The 24,788-nt window shown below is 50.5% G+C and overlaps 1 protein-coding gene across 10 annotated transcripts in view; it reads right to left on the minus strand.

Annotated features, from left to right (window-relative positions):
• Window positions 1-24,788, minus strand: part of BCR (BCR activator of RhoGEF and GTPase) — a 136,985-nt gene that overhangs the window by 66,657 nt on the left and 45,540 nt on the right. The window contains exon 1 of one of the 10 annotated variants that reach the window (XM_077950570.1): window positions 731-766. The exons of the other annotated variants lie outside the window; for them this stretch is intronic. The gene's annotated coding sequence lies outside the window, so the exon portion shown is untranslated. Of the gene's footprint in view, window positions 1-730; window positions 767-24,788 lie in introns of those variants that run through there. 10 annotated transcript variants of the gene reach the window in all.

The raw sequence follows: 24,788 nt of genomic DNA on the forward strand, positions 1-24,788 counted from the left end.
TGTCTGGGTGACTGATGCTTTTAAGTCTGCATTCCAGATGGCCTGCTCATCCCCACCACATTCCATATGAGGGCTTCAGCCCCTGCCTCAGCTCACCCAGATCACTCCAATCCAGACTTGTTGCCCCTCATTCTGCTGACTCTTCCAGTCTGCTCCAAGGCAAATGATGGGGTGGGGAGGACTGCCCCTCACTTTCCTCATTCCCCCAGTCTAACCAGCACACAGGAACCTGCTTTTTCACAAAGCAGTTATTCACACCTGAGTTCCCCAAAGTACACAAAGCACCACCCCCCACCTGTTATTTTATTTTCAGAGACAGGGTCTTGCTGTCACCCAGGCTGAAGTGCAATGGAGTGATCACAGCTCACTGCAGCCTCAAACTCCCGGGCTCAAGGGATCCTTCCAAGTAGCTGGGACTACAGGCGCACGCCACTATGCACAGCTAATTTTTAAAAACATTTTTTGAGACAAAGTTTTGCTATGTTGACCAGGCTGATCTTAAACTCTGGCCTCAAGGAACCCTCCTGCCTCGGCCTCCCAAAGCGCTGGGATTATAGGCTTGAGCCACCAAGCCCAGCAAAGCCCTTTTCCTCTTGAGGATAAAGTACATTATTTGGCATTTTGAAAGCCACCATCTCCCAAGAGCCAGAACCAATTGAGAGGCCTGGTTCCATGCCCATGCCCCCGTACCACGAATACCCAGTGGAAAAAGCTCTCTGGGCCTACTCACCCTTGGCAGGACTGAGGTTGGTGGTCTCATCAGCCACATCCTTCCCGCAAAGCTCTATCCAAAGCAGAACCCAAACACTAGAAGGCAGAAGAAGATGGGGGGCTTGGAATCTGGCTGCTGCTCACCTGAACCAGGAACCAGACTAGGAGTGGGGTTGGGGAGAGGAAGGCCAGTGCAAACAGTCCAGGGTTGGTGTGGAAGAGGGAGGGTCCAGTGAAATCTGAAACCCTCTCCTCTCCAGGCAGTTTGCTTAGCAACCCAACCCCGGAACTCTGCAAATCTATTCTCTCACAAAAGAAAAAAGGGCAGCCAAAAAATAAAAATAATACAGCGAAAAGAATAAGGCCTGGTTAGGTCACAGTAAGCCCAGGCCCAAGTAGGTGCTGAGGTCACATCCCCTAGACTACACTGGTTTAAAAAAAAAAAAAAAAACTTTCAAGAAATTAAACAGAATTACCATATGATCCAGCAATTCTACTCCTAGTTATATACCCAAAATAACTGATTTTTCTTTGTTTTTTTTTTGGAGATGGAGTCTCACTCTGTCGCCTGGACGCTGCTGGAGTACAATGGCGTGATCTCGGCTCACTGCAACCTCCACCTCCTGGGTTCAAGTAATTCTCCTGCCTCCACCTCCCAAGTAGCTGTGATTACAAGTGTGCGCCACTACACCCAGCTAATTTTTGTATTTTAAGTACAGACGGGGTTTCATCATGTTGCCCAGGCTGGTCTGGAACTCCTGATCTCAAGTGATCCACCAGCCTCAGTCTCCCAAAGTGCTGGGATTACAAGCGTGAGCCACTGCGCCCTGCCTCCAAAAGAACTGAAAGCAGGAACTTGAAGAGATATTTGCACACCCATATTCATCACAATATGGGAAGGAAGAGGGGGAAAGGACCCAATGTCCCCTGACAGAAGAATAGAGAAGCACAATGTAATGTATACACGCAATGGAAAATCATTCAGCCTTAAAAAGGAAGGACATTTAGACACATGCAATCACATGGATGAACCTTGATGTTTTGCTTAGTGGAATACGCCAGACACAAAAGGACAAATATTAGGATTCCACTCATGTGAGGTACCTAGAGTAGTCGGATTCATAGAGACAGAAGGCGGAACGGTGGGCTCCCAGGAAATGCATGCAGAACTGAGTTCAGACCACCGGCCATGTGATACCTGGGTGCAGCCAGGCAGGAGAGGCTCTCCCAGGCCAGGCATGCCTAGAGAGGCCCCAGATCCTCCTTCAGTGGCGTGGCTGCCAGAGGTGTGGGGTTCCAGGAACCCAGCCCCTGTCCCACACTCTGCCAACATACTCCAGGGTGAGATGGGAGCAAACCCTCAGGGGATCAGAGGTCATGCTCCGGGCCCTTCCTACCCAGAACAATGGGAGCAGCTGTAAAAGGCCCTCCAATCAACTTGTACTGGAGTCAAGAGAAGAAAGGGGCACTGGGAGGAATCAGGTGGAGAAGGCAGGAACTCCACGGAGCTCAGAGATCATCAGCACAGTGGTCTCCATCCTTGTTTACACCGGCAGTCAAAGACTGGGCAGTATTTATTTACAAAGGTAAAAGCAGATCAAACATCCGGTGGCTCGGCCAGCTGTGGTAGAGAGGTTTTCACAGAGGCGGGCATCGAGCCCCTACCCTGTCTTGGCTGCAGCTGCCCTCCTTCCCAGCTCCTGCCCTCCTCTTGGCCTCCCATCTTCTCCCAGGTCCTAGGCAGGCCACGGCAGCATGGTGCCAGCGACTTCTACAAACAGCAGCTCATATCCTTTGGAGGGATTGTCAGGCAGGCACTGTCCTCCAGAGAGGCTTGGAAAACCATGGCTGGGACAGAGGTTCAGCTCTCACTAAAGGGTGCAGAGTCCACAGTCAGAGCTGGCTCTGCACCCCATGATCATTCACAGCCTGGCACCTTCCTCCTACCGCCATGCACCCACCAAGAGCAGACTCTACCCTTGAGAAGGGCCGCAGATCTTGGGGGCTCTGAAGCTGGCTCTTGTAGCAGAAACTCAGGTAAGGTCAGGTAATACCTGCAATGCTTCAGGGAGGTAAGTTCCTCTAACAGCAAAAAAGACCCAAATCTTTGAAGTAGCGGGCAAAAGATAACTGCCACCTTTTACGGGGCACTTCCTCTAGGTCACACATGGTACTGAAAACCCACAAATCATCTCTTGGAACATGCACCTGAGTGGGCATGAACTTTTAGATTGCTATTTTTCAGACAGGAAAAACTGAGTCTCAGGCAGAGCTTGACTGTGCCCAACTGCACCTGTGTGACCTGCCTACTGGGTCAACTTCCAAACACCTTCCAAAGAGAAGGCATTTCTAAGATGCGCCACTGATAACCTTACGACCTAGCAATTCTCTTCCTAGGTGTATAATCAAAACAATTGAAAACTGGTGTTCAAACAAAAACTTGTACCAGAATGTTCACAGAAGCATTATTCACAAGAGGTAGAAACCCAAATATCCATCAGATGGATAAAGAAATGATCCAATGGAATAGCACAGCTCACCACAGCCTCGAACTCCTGGGTCACGTGATCTCCTACCTCAGTCCCTAAGTAACTGGCAATACAGGTGTGTGCCATTACATCCAGCTAAAATAATTTTTTTTTTTTTTTTTTTTTTTTTTTTTTTTTTTTTTGTTGAGACGGAGTCTCGCTCTGTCGCCCGGGCTGGAGTGCAGTGGCCGGATCTCAGCTCACTGCAAGCTCCGCCTCCCGGGTTTACGCCATTCTCCTGCCTCAGCCTCCCGTGTAGCTGGGACTACAGGCGCCCGCCACCTCGCCCGGCTAATTTTTTGTATTTTTAGTAGAGACGGGGTTTCACCGTGTTAGCCAGGATGGTCTTGATCTCCTGACCTCGTGATCCGCCCGTCTCGGCCTCCCAAAGAGCTAGGATTACAGGCTTGAGCCACCGCGCCCGGCCAATAATTTTTTTTTTTTTGGTAGAGACAGGGGTCTTGCTACGTTGCCCAGGCTGGTCTTGAACTCCTCGCCTCAAGTGGTCCTCTCATCTAGGCCTCCCAAAGTGCTGGGACTGCATGTGTGAGCCACTGCACCTGGCCTCTGCCTTCAAAGGGAAGGAAATTCTGTCACATGCTACAACACGGATGAACCTTGAAAACATAATGCTAAGGGAAATATGCCAGTCACAAAATGCCACATGCTGTATGATTCCATTGATATTAAATGCTCAGAATATGTAAACCCATAAAAACAGAAACTAGGTCGGTGACTGCTTAACAGGCAGGGGTTTCCTTCTGGGGTGACAAAAACGTTTTGGAACTAAACAAAGATGGTGGTTGCACAACACTGTGAATGCACTAAAAGCCACGGAATTGTTCACTTTAAAATGATTCATTTCATGTTATGTGAATTTTACCTCACTTTTTTTTAAAAGCTGACCTGTTTTCTTCTCCTAAGCAGGGAACCGGGAACAGAATTCCGCTGTTTCCCGAGGGCTGAGAGTATCTTTCCGGATGGACGTCAGTACTGCCTGGCTATAACCCCAGGCCACCCACAGGCAGTGAGTGCTTTCGGAGATGCGTGGTTGGTTCTGGTGGTTTTTCTACTTTCTCCTCCTCTGCCAGGCTGGCAGCTGCCCCTTCTTGCATCCACACCAAGTGGCTCAAAATTCTTTATAAATGAGGCATGCCTCATCCAGTTAGCCACTGCACCCTGGCTAAAGTCCTGCCACCAGGGTCCTTGGTTCTGTGGTGGAAGGGTACAAAGAGAGCACCCCAGGATCCTGTGGCCTCCCACCTCTCATACTGTACCCCAACAATGACATCACCAGGCCAGCACCCAAGAACGGAAAGCCGCAGCTGCCCGGGTAGACAGAGGTCAGGGTCATGAATCAGCGTGTGCCACAGAGAAAGCCACCAGGCTAGCCAAGGCCCCCCCACAGGCTGGAAAACGTCAGTCGGGAAGGGCCTAAGCCTGCCCTCCTCCCTGATGCCTTGGCTCCCCAGGCAACCCTAGACATAGCAAATGAGAAACAGGTATTTACAACTATTTACAACTCTGAGCTTTCTTGAAGGAGAAAGTCCAACCCATACAACCAGCCCTGACAGCTCTGCCTGCTTGAAGGCTGAGCTGGTTGGAGACTGAATCACCAGAAGGTCAACTTTGCTGGCGATTTTTGGGGGGCACTAGACAACCATTTTCCTCCACAAGCCGAGTGTGCCTCAGTGTGGGCAGACAAGAACCCCCTCTCCTCTCCATCAGCATCCAGAACACTGTTAAAGGACCCTCCCCAGTCTCCAAGGACCCACCTGTGCCTAAGGTTCCCAGTCATTCCAGGAGGCCATAATAATTCGATGCCTTAGGCTTCAGGTTGGGGCCGGCTGGTGCAGGGGCAGGGCAGACAGAAGCTGAAACCGCAGCTGGGAAGTGGCAGCAGCCCTCGGCTCCAGGATGATACAGTTATCATTCCTCAGCAGCACCTTGGCTTTTTAGGACTCTGGGGCTCAGAAAGACTTCCTGGAGACACTGAAGGTTTAGCCCCAGACAATTGTACGTACTGAGGACCTAACACATGCAGGGCACTGTGCTGGGTATGCAAAGGTGAGCACTGCACAGCCAGCCCCTGCCCATGGGAGCCAGCGGAATCCACGGAGTCACGTGACATGGGCATCACAGCAACCATGACAAGGCCACGGGAGAGAGGCAGGTGACACCGGAGCACATGCAGGAGGGAGGAAGACAGACCCAGGAAGGACAGCAGGGCCTCTCCCTGAGGAAAGCATCAGGGTGAGAAGTCCACTGTAGTGGGCCCCCGAAGGAACACGTTCATATCTTAACCCTAGAATCTGCGAATGCTACCTTATCTGGAAAAATAGTCTTTGCAGATGTAATGAATGAGATCACCCTAGATTGTCCAATACTACCATGATGTGTTTCTATTCCCCCAGAACTCTCCTGACAACACACGTGTGGGTTTTCTCCTTTCACCAGGCAATCCTCCCAGTGTCTGTACACCAGCTGGGTGTCCTATAATTTAATTCCATTCTGCCAATAAGTACGTGGAATGAGTGTCAGACTCCACAGGTTAAGGGCTCAGTACTACAAGACTGTCCCCACTTAAGGCACTGGGGGAAAGTCTGGGCCACCTGTACTTCTTATCTACTGACCCTAAAGCTGGGAGTGGGGGTGAGGTGTTCCCACAACCCCCTCCTCAGATTCAATAATTTGCTAGAGTCAGGCACGGTGGCTCACACCTGTAATCCCAGCACTTTGGGAGGCTGACACAGGCGGATCACAAGGTCAGGAGTTCGAGACCAGCCTGGCAAATATGGTGAAACCCCATCTTGGCTAAAAATACAAAAATTAGCTGGGCATGGCGGCGGGCCCCTATAGCCCCAGGTACTCGGGAGGCTGAGGCAGGAGAATCGTTTGAACCCGGGATGTTACAGTGAGCTGAGATCTCGCCACTGCACTCCAGCCTGGGCAACAGAGTGAGGCTCCATCTTAAAAAAAAAAAAAAAAAATTGCTAGAGCAGCTCACAGAATTCAGGAAAGCCCTTTACTCACATTTACCAGTTTATTATAAAGGATACCACTCAGGAACAGCCCAACAGAAGAGGGCTGGGTAACAGGATGTGTATTGTGGGGGAGCTTCCACAGCCTCTTGGGGCACTGCCCTTCCAGCACCTCCATGTGTTCACCAACCTGAAAGCTCTCTGAACCCCACTGTGTAGTGTTTTCATGAAGGTTCCACTAGGTAAGCAAGACTAAATCATTGGCCACTGATGATCAGTTAAGCCGAGATCAGGCTGGCATGGCTGTAGACACCAGTGATCAATTCAATCTCCACCCCTCTCCCCATCCCCAGAGTTCAGGGGTGGAGCTAAAGTTCCAACCCTCTAATCACGTGGCTGGTTCCTCTGGCAACCAGCCCTATCCCACAGCTATCTAGGGGCCCATCAAGCATCACCTCATTAGCATAACCTCAGGTCCCACAGAAAAGGGCTTCTATGAGTAACAAAAGATACTCCTATCACCCCATCGTTCAGGAAATTACAATGATTTTAGGAGCTTGTGCCAGAAACCAGAAGGAAGACCATATACAGATTTCTTATTGTATCACAATATCACACCGATGGACCCCAAATCCAATGACGAGTATCTTTAAAGAGATAGAAACACAGGCATATAGGAGGCTGTCTGAAGGCGGAGACAGGGACTGGAGAAATGCTGCCACCAGGCCGAGGAATGTCGGGGGCCATCAGATGCTGGGAACACAAAGGAAGGATCCTCCCCCAGAGCCTCCAGAGACAGCCTGGCCCTGCTGACACCTTGATGTGGGACTTCAGTCTTCAGAACTAGGAGAGAATAAACGTTTGTTGTTGTAAGCCACTAAACTTGTGGCATTCTGTTAAGGAAGCCACAGGACGCTACGACATGGCCTGAAGTGGGTGCCATGGAGTCTGAGGACAGAGATAACCCAGCCCCTGGGAGAGGCCTGGAAGGGCTTTGCAGGGGCACAGTCTGTGAGAGAGAGAAGAATGCGACCAAAGGAGCCTTCAACCAGCAGGGGCAGGGAGCTGCAAAGACGCCCCACGGAGGGAGTCACGCTGACTTAGCTGCCGGCTCTCCTGGGACTTACGAATGCAGAAAGACTGGGAAGGAGTGAAGGAAGCACCATCCCAAAATACGCCGGATGGGTACACTGACTTCGAGCTGACAAGACACTGTAGCTTCAGAAAGGGCTAGCTGACCTGTTTCTTGCTGTACTCAGCGAGCCACAAAAATTCCCCTGAACCAGGGGAGAAAACAGCCCTTATCACCTGAGACTGGGAATTGGGGGCTGCAGTGGACCTGAACAAATATACTTAACAAAGTAACCCTTATCTTCCACCAGGTTTACACCCCTCATATATCTCCCAGTGACTCCTTGAGAATTTACTTCCCCTAGCCAGATCCCCCTTGTCCTGCCACTTCTCAAACTTATTGCTCTTTATCTAAAAAGGATACAGCATCTTGCTTTGGCCACTTCTCCGGACTTGACTCTGGTGAAGATTCCCATGTGCCTGTAAAACTAACGATATTTGTGTGCTTCTCTCTTGTTAATCTGCCTGGTGTCAGTTTGGTTTCTAGATCCAGCCGGAGGCCACTAAGAGCTAAGGGGGGCTGGAAGTGGCCTCTGGGAAAGGGAGTACAGCTGGGAAAGGGGATACAGGCTGGCAGTGAGAGGAGAGAGAGGAAGGGGGTGATTTTCGGGCTCAATTTAGGAGGTGTCTGGGTCTGGAACAAGAGGGGAGCCTGGGGGCTGCAGGGGGACAGGTGAAATTCTGGCAGCACATCTGAGTGTGGCACTGGAGGTGGGGCAGGGCTGGGGGCTTCTGTGATGGTCCCTCCAGGTAGGCGTGGTATTGGTAGAAAAACGTAGGCGGGGGCACTAATGCACAGTGAGCCTGGGTCTGGCTAAGAGGACAAAGGCAAAAAGAGGAAGAGCACAGGGGACACTGAGCTTCGAGTCCCTGAGGTATAGACCTGGCAGCAGGGAACTAGCCAGAAAAGTCCCTGGGAAAAGGGTGGGAGGGGGCAAGGCAGGGAAGGTGGGCAGTGCCCTTCAAAGGAGGATGGCGCGGGAACAGTGCCCTGGTGTAGGAGCAGTATGGGGAGTGAGGTCTGAAAGTGATCGGTGGGGGTCCCTCCACACCAGCAAAGGTGCTCAGCCAGGATGCGGGCCGTGGCCGCTGCACACCTGCGGGTCCTCCCTTCCCACTCACTGCCCCTCCAAAGAGGAAACATAGAGGATTAAGGCGGGGGAAAATGGCAGGAAGAGGGGCTTCCCCCTGCTGGCGGTCACCACCCTGAGCCTGGGGCCAGGACCCAGTCACGGGCAGACACTCAGCAAGCCTGGGAGGGCAGAAAAACCACTTTCTTCCCCCATCTCGGTCTTGGGCTGCCCCCCTTCTGAAGGACGCCTGGGGCATGTTAGGAGAGGAGGTGCACATTCACCACATTCCCAGCAGTGCCATCCACAATGGCCAAGAGGTGGCAGCAATCCCAGCGTCCCTCAGTGCATGAGTGGAAAACCAGAACGTGCTATATACATGAAAAGGAGTATTATTCAGCCTCAGAAAGGAAGGAAACTCTGACACACGCTGAGTAAGATAGGCCTTGAGGACATTATGCTAAGTGAAATCAGCCAGGCACAAACAAACAAATACTGTAAGATGCCACATACATGAGGCTCCTAGAGTAGTCAAATTCCTAGAGACAGAAAGTAGAAAGGGGGTGGTCAGGTGCTGGAGAGGAGGGGAGGAGGGACTTAGCATTTAGTGGAGTTTCAGTGTGGAGAATATGAAAAAGTTCTGGGGATGGACAGTAGTGACAGGTATGTGACAATGTGGATGTACCTAATACCAATGAACTGCACACTTAAAAATGGCTAAAACAGTAAATGTTATGTTATATATATTTTCACTCACACACACACACACACACACACACACACACACACACGCGCGCGCGCGCGCAAATGATCAGCCAGGCTTTGAAATTTAAAACAAAAGAAAAGAAGTATAGTTTTAGGGGATAAATCGTGTTCCCTCCTAAATTCATATGCTTAAGTCCTAACCCCTAAACTTATTTGAAAATAGGGTCTTTACCAAGTTAAAATGAGGTCATTAGGTTAGATCCTAATCCAATATGACTGTGTCCTTTAAAAAAGGGGTGGCTGGGTGTGGTAGCTCATGCCTGTAATCCCAGCACTTTGGGAGGCAGGATCACTTCAGGCCAGGAGTTCCAGACTAGCCTGTCTCTATTAAAAAATATATATATATAAATTAGCCGGGTATGGTGGTCAAGTGTAGCTTTCAGCTACTTGGGAGGCTGAGGTGGGAGGATAACTTGAGCCCAGGAGGCTGAGGCTGCAGTGAGTTATGATTGCGCCACTGCACTCCAGCCTGGGACTGGAGCCAGAGGGAGACCCTGTCTCTTAAAAAAAAAGTCGGAGTGAGTGGGTAGAATTTGGAGACAGACTGGCATATAGGGAGAATGTCATGTGAACTTGAGGACTGCCACCTATAAGGATCCAACCCAGCCAACATCTCAATCTCGTATTTCCAGTCATCAGAACTGTGAGATGATAAATTTTTATGATTTGACTGCACAGTTTGTGGTTCTTTGTTATGCAGCCACAGCATACTATTACATGAATGAGGTCATTGTGGAGCTCAGACACCAGCACTGAGGAGCTGTCCACATGCCAGGAGTGCCCACAACACCCATATCACTGCCACATTCCAGACTCAGAGTGGCAGACAGAGGGGAAGAGCAGACACCAAGGCCCACAAGATCAGAGTAGGAGGCAGCCCAGGGCTTCGCCCCCTTCAGACACACAATGTATCCGGGCTCTCTTGTGCCGGACACTTGCTCAGAAGCTAAATTATTACAGATTGACCCCAGACTCTCCTGCTAGAGAACAGACCAGAGCCACCTGAGTATCCTGTGCTTGCACAAATCAGAATAAAAACCCAGTCACATTCTGAATGTCCTGCACAACACTGCCAGCAGCCAATCAGCCCCTCCCGAAGCTACGCTCCATCCTGAGCACAGCCCCTGCACCTTCAGACTCTCCTTCACACACACGGCCTGAGGAGCTTTGCTTTCCTCCCCTCATCCAAGCTGACAGGTGGGCTTCCATGCAGATAAGGAAACTGAGGTACTAAAGTGACAAGCTGGGCAGGACCATAAGAGTCCAATGCTGGAGACAGACTGAGAAGTGCCTATGAACCCTGCTGGGTCCACAAATGATTCCATAGCCTGGGTTCCTTCTGTTGAGGGAAAGAAGGTAATCCAGAGGACAGTCTGAGACCCGACCAGACCCGACAGAGGACAGTTTGAGACTCGAACCAACCCCCGAACCAATCCCACCCCCGCCCCCCGCCCCGATTGCAAGCCACAAGTCACACACACACACACACACACACACACACACACACACACACACACACACACACACACACATATACAAGCAGCACCGGCCCTGGAGGGGTATAGCCCTGGGTCAGGTCTGGGGCATAGTCTGCAATTCCCACCCCCGGCCTAATCCTATAGGGTCATCCTATCTGTAGTGCTCCTGGGAGGCTGATGGGGTTGTGGATGCACAGCTGCTCAGGACGCCAGCCTGAGTCAGGGCCAGGGATACAACACGCAGAAATGGCAACAGGTACGGGCCAGAAGTGCTGCCTCGAATTCCCACACCTCTGCAAGGGAGCCAGCAGTATCCCATTTTACAGATGAAAGTTGAAGGTTTGGATGTGGAACCAACATACCCTGAGCTCCACAGCGAAGAAAGAGGATCCCCAACTTCAGGTATCCTGGGGGACTGAACTAGGAGTGAGCTGGGGCAGGGGAGTGACATTTTGTATGCTCCACCAGAATTTAAGATGTTCCAGGTGTGGGCAGATGTCAAAAGCCTGAGGAACAGACCGGGAGATGGCACGGTCTCCAAGTCTAAACTCAATGGATTTTCCCCTGGAAAATCTGTGCACGTGGATTATGGGCCATGAACTCTTCCATTCTTAAACAAGTATTTGGAAAAGGAAATCTAATTCCCACTGTTCCCAGCTTCCCCTACCCTACCTCCAAGGCCTTCTTCAGTCATCCCCCTAAAAAAAACAAGACAATAAACCAACCGGGATGACTGGGATGACCAGAGGGCCCAGGGGCCTGCGGATGAAACTCCGGATGAAACTCGTTTCATGTCTCAATGTTCCCACCAATGAAATGGGGATAATGACACTCTCCACCCACGTTCCCTGTGAGGTGTCAAGCAGGCCACAGCAGAGGGAGGTAACAGCACTGAGAAGCACAAGCATCACTTATGATAATTACCGGAAGCCTCACCTATTCACGCGCTCCCAACTGCAACATTTAGCAGCACACTCTTTTGTTCCTTTCCAGAAAACTGTATGACCTCCTCTTGCCTGGCTTCTGGGGGATGCAGTGTGAGGCTGAGGGCTCCACTTCAGGAAATGTGGCAGAGCCCATGTATCTGCTCAGGCCACTGCAGGTTAGCGGGTAACCCTAGCATGGCAATCTGGTCCTCCTCGTTCACTACAAAGGCCAGCCAGGGCTCTGGAAGCTGGCCTTCACGCTGCCCATCTCAGCAGCCCAAAGCTGACCCACTGCAAAGTCTACTGCCCTGACTTCCACATTTCTCTTCTCCAGTAAAAATCAGGCCAGAGCAGAGCTTTCCTCGCTCCCCTGGGGCTGCAAACTCTGCAGGCCACAGAAAACAGCTGAGGAACGAGCCAGAAAACCAGCCGGCAAGGATCTCTCTGTCCAGATGCAAGAGGAGACAGAGGACCCGGCTCTTGACCTGAAACTCGAAACTGTCATGTGGGAATTACCACCCACGGTGATAATCCCAGCTGTCCTGCGGGTGTGACAACCTGGTCCAGATCCCACCTGTTACTCCCAATCGGCCAGGCTCGGGAACCAGACCCAGTTCCTATCCTGCTTCCCCAGGGGGCCGTGGGAGGAGGCGAGATTCACACGCCCAGCCTGCCTCCATAGGCACAGCTGCCAGACACCCGCTCAGGGAGCTAACTCAGCCACCTGCCAGCCCAGCCAAATGAGCAGATACTGATGAGGATTGTGGTACGTTGCACTCTGAAAGCACCTTCTGGGAAAAGTGAGTTCTGCAGAGATTCAACTCACAAACAGGGGCAGCGTGGACACATCACCATGCCACTGCCGACATGCCAGGAAAAGGCCTTCCTTCAAGAACTCCATGATCCTGGGAGAGCCGTGACAGCTGGAAAGACTCTCAGAGGTATCTGACGCCAGTTCTGAGCCTGGCACTTCTCCCGGAAAATCCTCAGAATAACAGCTTGGCTCAATCAGGTCACCCTGCCCAACACTCTTGCCTCCACAGCTACCCCCTGCCAGGGCCAGCACAGGGCTGGCACCTGACTCGGGTACCATTCAAGACACAGAATTTGCTTAGGCTTCCCAGACAGGCCAGTAGAGAACACGGCTGATTCCTGCTCCTTGCTTAACAGACAGACCCCAGCTGGCTACCTAAGGTCGCTGTTCCAGCCTCTTTACCTCCAGGGCAGGCACCGCCAACCCCCTGCCAAGGAGAGCAGCAGACACCCAGTCACATCCCACACTCAGGTCAGCATCAGGAACACAGCAGACATCTAAGAGGTGTTGGCCCCTCTGGGTCCTGCCAACAGGACTCCTCCCTGTATTAAGTGCTTTGTATCTTGACTAGTAGGTGTGCGTTGCCCTGTTCTCGCCTGAATCCCACCTGAGCCATGCTCTCCTCTTGGCTGGCAGGTGAAGACTGTACCAGGAAAGCCTGAGATGTTCAGAAGGTTGGGGTGGTCTATTAGGACAAGTGGATTCACACCAGTCTCCTCAGCTGCTGAGCCCCTTCCAAAGAAGTCTCATGAGCCAGCAACACAGCAGCAGCACAGACAAACATCCCCTGGCACCCTGTGCTGCTCAGCCATAGAGTGCAGCAGGGTGCAGATGAGGCTGCAGGTGGGGAGGAGGCAGCCATGAGATGCTCAGAGTCACCTGGGACCAGATGCCAGGGGTTTGAGGAAACTTTCTTAAGCAAGTAGCTCTTCTCCATGAAACAGAAGGTACGTGGAGGCCACCTGGCTGGCTAGTGTGCAGGAGGTGGCATCCAGAGGACCTCAGAGCTGGGTTATTAAGCCAGGCCTCCAGTCATGAGTCATACCAGCCCCAGAAGAGTCAGCTCCCACATGCAAAGTCCTGAAGCTTTGGGGACGTGGGGGTGGCACTCTGAGATGCCCCTAACAGCACACAGAATAAATGTTCGCATCCCTCCAAAATTCTTACGTTGAAATCTAACCCCCAATGTGATGGTATTTAGAGGTGGGGCCTTTGGGGGTGATTAGATTAGGAGGATGGAATCCTCATGAAGGGGATTAGTGCCCCTTTGAAACCCCAGAGACAGCCCCCATCGTTTTCACACCAGGTGAGAATACAGCAAGAAGATGGCTAAGAACCAGGAAGTGGGCTCTTGGCAGACTCCAAATGTTCCAGATCCTTGATATTGGACTTCTTGCACTGTGAGGAGTAAGTGTTTGTTGTTTAACGTATCCAGTTTATGGCATTTTTGTTACAGCAGCCTGAAGTGACTAAGACACTCCTCCCTGAAAAAAATCTGACATGTACACCCTCATATTCCGAGATTCCAAGACCCACTTGGGACATAAACATGTCCCTTCCTCTCTGCAGTCCCCACGTTATGTGGAACACATGGGCCTGGACATCTACGTCCTCACCACCCAGTGGGAATATACATGTTTCCCTTAATCAGGGAGGCACTTAAATGCTGCTTACTCCTAACATTCTGCCCCAGAGTGCAGGGCAACAGCACAGCTGCTTTCAGGGAATTCAGAACCTGGGGAAGGCCAGGTGCAGTGGCTCACACCTGTAATCCCAGCACTTTGGGAGGCCAAGGCGGGCGGATCACTTGAGGTCAGGAGTTCAAGACCACTCTGGCCAGCATGGTGAAACCCCATCTCTATAAAAAATACAAAAATTAGCTGGATGCATGCCTGTAATCCCAGCTACTTGTGAGGCTGAGGCAGGAGAATCACTTGAACCCAGGAGGCGGAGGTTGCAGTAAGCCGAGATCGCCACTGCATTCCAGCCTGAGTGACAGAGCAAGACTCCATCTCAAAAAAACAAAACAAAACAAAACAAAAAACCCCACAGAACCTGGAGAAGACCCAGGAGGTGAAATGGGAACTGGGTCATAGTCTCAAGGCCACCATGATTTTCACCCTCACTGTGGCTGAGAAATCAAGAGTACGAGGGACAATGTGTGGTCACAGAGTCGGGGGAGGAGCCTGACTCCTCTAAGCATGGTAGGACCCTGTCCACACAACCCACGCCCCTCCACTCCCCAACTTTCCTGCAGGCTCTGGGTGGCCCTGGGTGTCTGGGCCCCGAAGACTGTCCAGTATGCAGGCTCAGCCCTGGTCCCATGGCTCCAGCTCACACACACACCCACATCAGGGCCCAAGACTGGGGAGTCTGGAGCTCATGGCTTCGCACAGCCCCCTCGTGCTTGCTGCGACCCGATCAGCCTGGGTCCCCTGGGTGCTCAATTCTGGGCCTTGGCTCACACCTTCCCCATCCAGATGGCCTCCCTGGGTCTTGGCCCTCCCAGTTCTTCACAGCCCACCATTCTCATGGCCCCATCCCTGCTGTGACTTAACCTGGCCATACTCCTGGGCTGGGGGACACTCTCTCAGGTGCTTTCTCCCACTCACCGTATGTAGGGTCCTCCTCGACACTCCACCTATGCTACAGACCATGTCCAGGGACCAGTCCCCTCGAAACTTCTCATAAGCTCCTTAGGACAGGCTGGAGTCTGGTCCCTCCTCAGGCCACTGACCACCCAGAACCCAGGGACCATCTGTAGAACACACTTATTCAATGCATGGGGCCACCCCAGGGCCCAGATCTAAATAAACAGATGAAGTAAATAATTTCACATTCACATAACCACTGGTTCCTCGGACTTGGGAGCGACAGAAGTCAGGGTGGCCAAACTGGGTGCAGACATGGATCAAACACACGGGGTTGCAGAAAACACAATTCAAGGCAAGTTCTCCTCCTTTATTAGCTGATAGGACACACAATAGAATTTCTGTTTGCTGTCTCCGGAGAGTCCAGCCGCACACGGTCTCTGTAAAAATGCCAGAAGAAAATGCTCATGCACACGCCATTAATGACACCCCCAGAGGACTCAGCCTGGGGCTCATCACATCTGCAGGGTGTACAGGCTGAGCTCACTTCTGAGTCACAAAACCCAAAAGTGATGTTTTTGGTCAACAACCACCCGGAGAGTCTCCCACACCCTGGCACTCTGCCCTTGTCTGACATGCCCTTGTCCCTGGTGAAGTCACTATGCTCTTCTTTTTCCTTTTTTTTTTTTTTTTTTTTTTTTGAGACAGGGTCTTGCTCTGTCACCCAGGCTGGAGTACAGTGATGTGATCTCAGCTCACAACAACCTCCAACTCCTGGGTTAAGTGATTCTTGTGCCTCAGCCTCCCGAACAGCTGGGACTACAGAAGTGTAAGCCACCACGCCTGGCTAATTTTTATATTTTTAGTAAAGACGGGGTTTCACCACGTGAGCCAGGCTGGTCTTGAACTACTGACCTCAAATGATTCACCTGCCTCAGCCTCCCAAAGTGCTGGGATTACGGGCGTGAGTCACCGCGCCCGGCCGCTCAGGGCCAGGTGTGCACCACGTGCACACACAGAGCCAGCATTTTACACATACACCACAGAACGTGAACCTAGTGTTTTAGGAAGTCTGTGTGGGGAAGCAGTGGTGTCTCTTCTGTCTTCAAACGAGAACAGCCTGTCACCGCCGGACAGAGAAGCAACACAGGCTGCTTCCGCCAGGAGAAAGGCCGGCAAGAGTGGCGTGGAGATGCTGCCAGAGCCTGGAGCCTGCACAGGCTGCTCCGGAAGCTTGCTCCAAGAACCGAGCATCCAGGCAGGAGACGGAACTACAGGCACTGGGGCCCACAGGGAACTCTGATGTGGATGCTCTGTACAGGCTCTGCCTGGAGACATCAAGGGGCCCCAGGACACAACAGAAGGCACACAAGAGCCTCAGAGGGCAGATTTTCTACAGGATCCCAATTGCCTGGAAGGATGCTTCTATCCAAAGCTCTGGACCCAAGTCCAGGCTGAAGCTATCAGAGCAGCTTTTCTTCCCTCAATGCGATCCCCTACCTCGAAGAAAGGTGTCTCAGCCTATGTGTGTGCACACACAGGTGTGGCATTTGCATTTACTCAACAAAGTCTATCCCAGCTTCTCTCTCATCTTTGCCAAACGGATCCAGAATAGGGGCTCCGCGGTCTGGCCTGACCACGTCAGGCCTTCTGACTGCTACAGATGGTTTGTTAATAAGGCCTTCCTCCACGAGTGCGACCCAGCAGCGTTCATTCAGTCTTTCTGATCCTGCCATGTCACCTGAAGGGGGCGGCAGATGGGGGCGGCAGATGGGGCTGCCCATGCTCACAGGTGCAGCAGGTAGGCTCGCTGATGAGCCACACAGCCAGTAAGCATCCCAGCTGGGCCAGAACCTGGATCTGCAATAGGCTCTGTCAGACCCCAGGGTCCTGCCCTTCCAGGTGGGGAACCCCACCAAGATGCTGGTCAGGTAAAGGGTGGTGCTTTGGGTCCTGTCCCAACCCACTCTGGTGCACCTCCCACTCCCAAAGAGCCAGGTACCCTCTCTGACAGGCTTGAGTTCCCCTACCCTTGTGCCAGCAGTGCTGCTGGCTCCCAAGCAGCAGAATTCATGAGCTGGGCAGTGCAGACCTTGGTTCAAACCCAGCCCTACCACTGCCCAGGTGGGTGACCTTAGCATGTGACTTAATCTCTCTGGGCCCCAGACTTCTCACCAATAAAAAGTGGATTCGGCGGGTCAGCCAGCACACCTGGAGTCCCTGTGAGGTGCTAGCTAGGCACCATGCTTTACAGCACCCAGAACAGTGCCCGCCCAGAGCACTTGGGGTCCTGGGTCCTACCATCCCTGCTGCGCCAGGAGATCTAAAACAAGCAGGCCCTGTCGTTGGCCAAATACTGGGTCTCCAGGCTTCCAACAACCATGGAAGCGAGAAAGCAACAGAAAATTAGAGGATCACACTAAGGTATGAGTTACTACATCGAGAGCAAGCCCCTGGGCTGGAAGGCTGGAAAGACAAGACAGGGCAGGGCCTGAGGGACGAGCTACCCTGGGACAGGCTGAGGGCACCCAAAGGAACAGGCAGGCAGGACAGGGCCAGGGGAACCAAGGAGTGGAGCAGGGCCAAGAAAGATAACAGGAAGACCCCCAAGACTTACTCTCTCGCCTGAGACGTGCCACCCCGCCACACCTGCAGCTCCAAACAAAATTCTCCCACTGAAAACAGGGCATAAAGGTTGGGCGTGGGCACGGGTGGGGACATAACTCACAGGCTCATCTGCTCCATGAGGCTGGCCAGATGGTGCCCAAGTATCCAGAGAAGGATGAACTTCACATTCCTGCAGGATTCCATGCCTGCTGCACACAAGCAGGGGGCTGGGGGAGGGGCAGCCTAGGTGGCAGACAGAACACTGCCAGCTCAGGCATGGCCCAAGTCCATGGGCCTCTCAACACCATGGCTCCAGCCAGCACAGACTGTTGGTATTTTATGTTATTTAATGTTTTATTTTATGTTATTTTATGCTATGTTATTTTATTTTATGAGACGGGGTCTTGCTCTATTGGCTAGGCTGGAGTGCAGTGGCATGAACATATCTCACTGCAGCCTCAAATTCCTGGGCTCAAGCAATCTTCCTGACTCAACCTCCTGAATAGGTGGGACTACAGGTGTGCACCACCACGTCCAGCTAATTTTATTTTTTGTAGAGACAGGGTCTCACTAGGCTGCCCAGGCTGGTCTCAAACTCCTGGCCTCAAGTGATCTTCCTGCCTTGGCCTCTCAAAGCACTGGGATTACGGGCAAGCCACTGTGCCCTGGGCCAATTTTAGAAAGGCACCCACGTGTTCCTATGCAGCAGTAGAGGAAGGTAATTGTCTCAAAAACAAAATTCCTTCTTTCCCATTAGGAAAAAAGGGCAGCTTTCATTTCCCGAGCATCTACCACACGCCAAACCGTTACTGCTAATCCCAACACAGCACTATAAGGTTTCTACAATAAGTCTCATTTGACAGAGGGGAAAATAAGACACAGAAAGAAACCATAACTGGCCTGGTGCACGGTGAGGGTGACTCAGCCCCGTCAGATGGTTCGGGATACTGTGCTCTCTACTCCACCTGTGGCCCCGTGAGGAACGCTATGTGTCCAAAACAACTGCATGGGATGGGTGCTCTAGGAAATGACAGCTGGATGTGCAGCTGGGGAGCAGGCTGGTGGAAAGGAAGGCCTGGCATGCAGGACAGGCAATTTTTGGGATCTTCTGGACATTTCCGAAGATCTTTATGCACCAGTGGCCTGAAGCCTTTCTCTCTCTGGAAATGCAGGCAGGCCCTTCAGTGAACATGCAAATGGCCATGCCTACCCTGCAAAGACCATTAGGTCAGAGACAATGGAATTCGATAAAAGGGTCTGAAGCAAAGCAGGCAATGAGCAAACCCTGGGACACTGCTGAATAAACCAGCAGGAGGCAGAGAGAGGTGTTTTGCCTGGAAAAAAAACCAAACACCAGGAAGGCCCAGCAGGCAGGCCTACATCCGCAGTGTGTATATCAGCTTAGCCCTGCTGGGGCAGGGGTCTTGGGAGGGGCCGCAGGAAAGTTACTGGGGTGGGCTGAGGTGATCAGTATGGGCCACCACCCTCAGAACGCTGTCTAAGGGCAGTAGTGGTCTATCCCAGGGAACATCACCACACACAGAGAGAAGGACATGTAAATGTAGAAGCTTGAACTTCCAATTCCAGGCAAGATGGAAAAGCACGCTACACCTTTTCCCACTATCCACAGGTACAAATTCTGCGTAAAACTCATGAAACCTCTATCATGGAATTCAAAAAGGTAGATAAGGGCAGGAGGACTGAGCAGAGATTGCAGGACTTTAAGGACACCTCAGCAGTGATTTTTCTGGTTTTTTTAGTTTTTGGAATTTTGCCTTCCAGCCTGGGCACTAGAGTAGCTTGAAACTACCAACAGGCACAGACAAGAGGAAAAAAAGAAAGAACCAAACAGAAAAGCTTGCTCTCTCTAACCAAAGGCCCAGGAAGGAGAAATCCTGTGGACTGAATTCTTTTGGCTTTATCCACCTTTCCCCAGCAGAAACAACATGTCCATTCCTCTCCCCAGAGATGCAAGCAGTGGTCTTCCTGGGGTGGAGGCCCGTGGACTCCTTCCACTCTACACTAGCCCAGCACCAGCAAACAGGTGAAGCCCCTGTCCCCCTTCACCAGCACAGCAGCAGTGGACCTTCAGGGGGAACTCTGGCAACAGTGCCGGGTGACAGGCTAGAGCCCCAGCCTACTAATCAGAACACCTGGAAGGGTGGACATGGGGAAGCAGAGAGTATAGGGAAGATCATGGAGAGGAGGGAGCTGGAGAAGGGATCCTTTAAATCTACATAAGAAGCCCTGGGCTCACCCCCAAACTGCACATGTGTGAAAACCCTTGGAATCAGCACAGCATAGATCACTGCCCAGTTTCAAACTGATCCCTGGGTGGTAAACAGCAGGGAGGATACTGGAACCACAGAGCAGAGAAAGTGAGACAGGATGTGCCATCTGAATCTAACTGGGTTGACTGCCTATTAAAAAAAAAAAAATCATTCAACATTTTCAGAACATTTAAACAGGGTCCAGAGTCTCATAACATTATATTCAAGATGTCTGGGATATAACTCAAAATTACTTGACAGAGAACTAAGGAACATAAACTGTCAAAGGAAAAAAAGCAATCAACTAACATCAACCCCAAGATGACTCAAATGTTTGAATTATCGAATAAGACTTTAAAGCAGGTATTATAACCATGCTCTAAGAAGAAAACGCAGACTCTTGAAACAAATAAAAAGACAGGCGTTGTCAGCCAAAAAAAAACCAGAAGCTATAAAAAATAACCAAACAGAAATTTAGAACCAAAGAATAAAAAATCACCTGGAGGGGTTCAACAGCAGAATGGAGATGACAATGGAGTCAGTGAACTTAAAGATATATCAATAGAAATTATCCAATTTAAGTAACAAAGAGAAAACAAGAATGGAGAAAAATGGAATAAAACCTCAAAGATCTATGGAACAACATCAAAAGATGTTGATGTCTAATTTCATGTCACAGGAGTGCCAGAAAGAGAGGAGAGATGGAAGCAGAAAACAGTATCGGAAAATATAATGGCCGAACACTTCCCAAATTAGGGGAAGAACACAAATTTACAGACCTGAGAAATGCAGTAAACCCCAAACAGGATAAAGAAAACCACAGCCAGACACATCATAATAAAAGTACGGAAAACCAAAGTTAAAGAAAAAATCTTGAAAGCAGTCGGAGAAAAAACAACATATAGTAGAATAAGGATTCAAGTGACTGTAGATTTCCCATAAGAAGCTATAGAGGCCAGAAGAGGATGAAACATCTTAAAGTCCTAAAAGAAACGAACTGTCAGCCGGGCGCGGTGGCTCAAGCCTGTAATCCTAGCACTTTGGGAGGCCGAGACGGGCAGATCACGAGGTCAAGAGATTGAGACCATCCTGGTTAACATGGTGAAACCCCGTCTCTACTAAAAAATACAAAAAACTAGCCGGGCGTGGTGGCGGGCGCCTGTAGTCCCAGCTACTCGGGAGGCTGAGGCAGGAGAATGGCATGAACCCGGGAGGCGGAGCTTGCAGTGAGCTGAGATCGTGCCACTGCACTCCAGCCTGGGCGACAGAGCGAGACTCCATCTCAAAAAAAAAAAAAAAAAAAAAGAAATGAACTGTCGACCCAGAATGTTATATCCAAAGAAAACATCCTTCAGGAATGAAGGTAAAATAAAGACCTTCGCAGATGAGGGAAAACGAAGACTTAGCCCTATAAGGCTTCTTTTGAACTTCTGGCCGGAACTATAAGGTAGTATGTTTTCTTGTTTGAAGTCGCTAAGTTTGTAGCAATTTATTGCAGCTGCAATAGGAAACCAATACATTTATCTTTGACTAAAGATCAGTAACAGAATGACACCTGGAAAAACCTCCAAATATTTAGAAATTAAACATTACTATTAAACACTACTAAATGATCCACAGATGAAAAAGGAAGTCTCAAGGAAAATTAGAAAATGGTTTGGAATGAATGAAAATAAAAATGCAATATATAAAAATTTGTAGGATGCAGCTAAAGCAGTGCTTGGAGGCAAATTTACAGCATCAAATGTTTATATCAGAAAAGAGGAAAGGTCTCTAAAATTTTTTTAAAAAGATGAACAAAGTAAATCCAACAAGAAGAAATAATAGACTTCTAGCAGACTAACAAACACAAAAAGAAAGGCACAAATTACCAAAATCAGAAATGAAAGAGGGGATATCACTACTGATCCCACACACATGAAGATACTAGGGAAATACTGCAAACAACTCTGTGCACGTAAGTTTGGCAACTTAGATGAAATGGACCAATCCCTTGAAACCCGCTGGTGAACACTCACCCTGACCACCATACCCCTAAACATTCATGGTGCCAACTAAGGCCTGCAGGAAAAAGAGCCCTGGGGCCGACAGTAACCTGAGGCAGACAGAACCATGACCCAACAGACACAAGGACCTCACAACATGACCCAGGCTTCTAGAAGATTTCTTAGATTCAAGAATCACCCTGGAAACCAAATCTCCAATAACTCAGGGCCTTAGAAGTTCTAAAAGGGCGTAGCACTGGTTGTACTATTGTGATCTGAACCAGCAAAGGGTCTGATGTGACAGGAGAGAGACCGCTGAAATCAGAAAGGTCAAAAGGTCATCTCCTAGAGGCCATCAAGGCCAATGCCCTGTGTCACCATGCAGCTAAAAACAGACTTGCAAATGGTTTCTCCTTCCCAGATGGGGATCTCTCACACTTCCCTGACAGCTCATCCCAGTGTTTAACCATGCTTACAGTCAAGATGTTCTTATGTCCTACAGGATGGTTGCAATTCCAGCTAATTTCTCCATTTCCTGTGCAGAGGGCTGGACCACAGGGGACGGCTTCCTCCCTGATAGTGGGCTGTGCGATTCACGCAAAAGATATATCTTTGGAGCCTCCACTGGTAACTGGGGGACACTGGGAGCTACTTATCAGGGTTGTTTTAAGACTGAATACAATAGCAAAGTGTCTACTGCTATGCCTGGCACACAGTAGGTATGGAAAGTGGTAGTCACCATTAACAAGTGGCACTTGTCAGCCTGCTTCTCCCCGCTGTGAAAATCTACCTCCTCAAATACTTTATGAAAGACCCTGTTTTCTACCCTATCAATCATTCGGCTTGTCAGGCAGCTCCATATTTGCATGGTTTTGGCTTTGAAGGAATTTTTTTTTTTTTTTTTTTTTTTGAGACGGAGTCTCGCTCTGTCGCCCAGGCTGGAGTGCAGTGGCTGGATCTCAGCTCACTGCAAGCTTCGCCTCCTGGGTTCACACCATTCTCCTGCCTCAGTCTCCCGAGTAGGTGGGACTACAGGCGCCCGCCACCTCGCCTGGCTAATTTTTTGTATTTTTTAGTAGAGACGGGGTTTCACCGTGTAAGCCAGCATGGTCTCGATCTCCTGACCTCGTGATCCGCCCATCTCGGCCTCCCAAAGTGCTGGGATTACAGGCTTGAGCCACCGCGCCCGGCCTGAAGGAATTTTTTTAAAAGCTCAAGGTGAACTGTGTTCCCAGCAAGCAGCTCGCCTATTTAAAAGGATCCTGCTCCAGACACCTCCAGGTCACCACTGGCAAATGCTCAATCCTGGCCTGGTCTCTGAACCAAGGAAGTCTAACTTCAATCTCCCCCAAATCCAAATTATAGGACTCTTGGCCCCTTTCAGGTGCAATGGAGGGGACCTGTTCATTCATATTGAACCTAGCTGAAAAGATATTCTGCTATTGCATGTCTCTCCATTTCTCTGTCTTATCCTAAAGCAAGGGTCAGCAAACTTTTCCTGGAAAAAGCCAGCTAATACATATCTTCAGCTTTGCAAGCCACGTGGCATCTGTCTCAACTACTCAACCTTGCCATTACAGCATGAAAGCAGCCATATGCTATACATAAGCCAATGAGTAAGTTGTGTTCCAATAAAATTTTATTTACAAAAACAGGCAGCAGACAGGACTAAGCTGTAATTTGCCAACCCCTGGCCTAAATGTGAGGGAGAGGCCTCAACCACCATCCTTTCCTCCTACATTTCCCGCAGTCAACACAGACTTAGAAATTCACCACGGAGCTTAGGAACCTCTCTCTTCCTCTCTGCCTAGGCATTTAAAGGCTGCCAAGAACCAATTAGCACGGGTAAAACACCGTTAAGACAAAAGAATATCCTTTGCTCTCTTACTATGTGGCAGCTGATACACCACTCCCGATACACACACACACACACACACACACACACACACACACACACACACTCACACTCCTTCTCTCTCTCTCTCTCATACACTTAATGCCAATAAATATAAAATAATTACTTCAGGCCCCGTGGGAAGGATATTTCTGATGGGAAAGCTCACAACAGCCGAGGCAGAAAATGTCAGCCAGGATCTTGATTCATACAGAAAGGAGATTCTGCTGGAAAACAGCATAGGACATTTGAAGGAAATGAATCATTTACGGAGCGCAAGAAGGTTTGCACCGTTTCTCAGGCAACACCCCACCCCACCCCACCCTGCCCCACCCTGCCCGGGGACCCAGGCTCCGGCAGGTCCCAAAGAAAGGGCGCCGGATGTGGGCACACGAGAGTGCCAAGCCCAGCAGTTTGTTTGTGTAGCTTTTCACTCGCCTACTTTTAAAAGGATCCAAAGCAGCCTTAAGAAATCAAACAGCGTAAAAATAAGGCCACTGGGAAGAAAACAAAAATGAAGGCTCAAAGCATGTTTCAGGTCCCGGGATGCACTGGCTGTGCAAAATGAACAGTGAATTGGCCCCCGGGCTCCCCGACAGCAAAGGCCAGAAAAGGGAGGAGTCTTGGATGACTGCCTTCCAATGACAGAAGGGCTGGGATGCAGAAGCACAGGGACCTGGAATTCCTTACTGTGGATTCCTCAGCTCTGTGATTCTAACCCATCACTCTATCTGCTGAAGCACATTGCAAATAAACCATGGTGTCAGTGGGATATAAACTAGAGGTAAAGGGTGAGAAACAAGCCCCGGGCCATCCCAGCCATCTCCAGACCCACAGAGACTTCCCCATACCCATGTCCTGATTAGCCACTAATGCAGACTGAAGGAGACTGAGCTTAGGCCACATCCTCCAGGTCCCCGTGCAAGAGCCTGGAGGATGGCCCTGCAGTCCAGTCTCCAGCCAGCAGTCTTGCCTTCAGCAAAGTGCATGCCCTCCACCTGGCCTGGCCAGCTCGCCGCAGGCAGGGTGTGAGAAGC

This window comes from Macaca mulatta, chromosome 10 (genome assembly GCF_049350105.2).
Source record: "Macaca mulatta isolate MMU2019108-1 chromosome 10, T2T-MMU8v2.0, whole genome shotgun sequence".
Taxonomy (NCBI): domain Eukaryota; kingdom Metazoa; phylum Chordata; class Mammalia; order Primates; family Cercopithecidae; genus Macaca; species Macaca mulatta.